Source organism: Eurypyga helias, unplaced genomic scaffold (genome assembly GCF_000690775.1).
Source record: "Eurypyga helias isolate BGI_N326 unplaced genomic scaffold, ASM69077v1 scaffold16202, whole genome shotgun sequence".
Taxonomy (NCBI): domain Eukaryota; kingdom Metazoa; phylum Chordata; class Aves; order Eurypygiformes; family Eurypygidae; genus Eurypyga; species Eurypyga helias.
Window position 1 is genome coordinate 13523 of NW_010236743.1, and position 224 is coordinate 13746.

General features: G+C 54.9%; 1 protein-coding gene across 1 annotated transcript in view; it reads right to left on the reverse strand.

The window, feature by feature from the left end:
* The window catches only part of VMP1 (vacuole membrane protein 1), a gene marked incomplete at its 5' end in the record, with an annotated part of 34229 nt that overhangs the window by 2742 nt on the left and 31263 nt on the right, over nucleotides 1-224 (reverse strand). The window lies entirely within an intron of this gene.

Consider the following 224-nt stretch of genomic DNA (forward strand, 5'->3'; position numbering starts at 1 on the left):
CCCCCAGTCACCGACACTAAAAAAACCCCCGACTTAACCACTGCAGAGAAGAAGGGAGCAGTAGCCACAGCCCTGGCTGAGCTGGTGCGGTGCGAACACACGCGCAGCCCTAAGGTCTGACCCCCACCCACCCCTAACGCCAGCCCCGAAGAGTTCCCATTCCTGACACGCTGTTCGAAGCCCGGAGAAAAAATTCCTTTTAATTTTAGAGAAATGAATACGCT